Here is a 240-nt window from a genome sequence, read left to right on the forward strand (position 1 = left end):
GAAAAGTCTTTTTAAAAGTTCACAGATTCGACGGGCGAATTCGCCTTCAGATTCTGCAATTCGCCCGAGGAATCTGTGAACTTTTAAAAAGACTTTTCGTTTTTCCTCAATAACTCCCGAACGGATGGACGTAGGGGGGCGTATTTAGAAGCATTTTGTAGGGGACGACGAGATCTACAATTTCTGCGTAAAAAGAATTCGCTAGTGCCAATAGTTACAGAATTATTTGCAAAAAACTGT

Source organism: Ceratina calcarata, unplaced genomic scaffold (assembly GCF_001652005.2).
Source record: "Ceratina calcarata isolate Rehan_Ccalc_2016 unplaced genomic scaffold, ASM165200v1 scaffold1100, whole genome shotgun sequence".
Taxonomy (NCBI): Eukaryota; Metazoa; Arthropoda; class Insecta; order Hymenoptera; family Apidae; genus Ceratina; species Ceratina calcarata.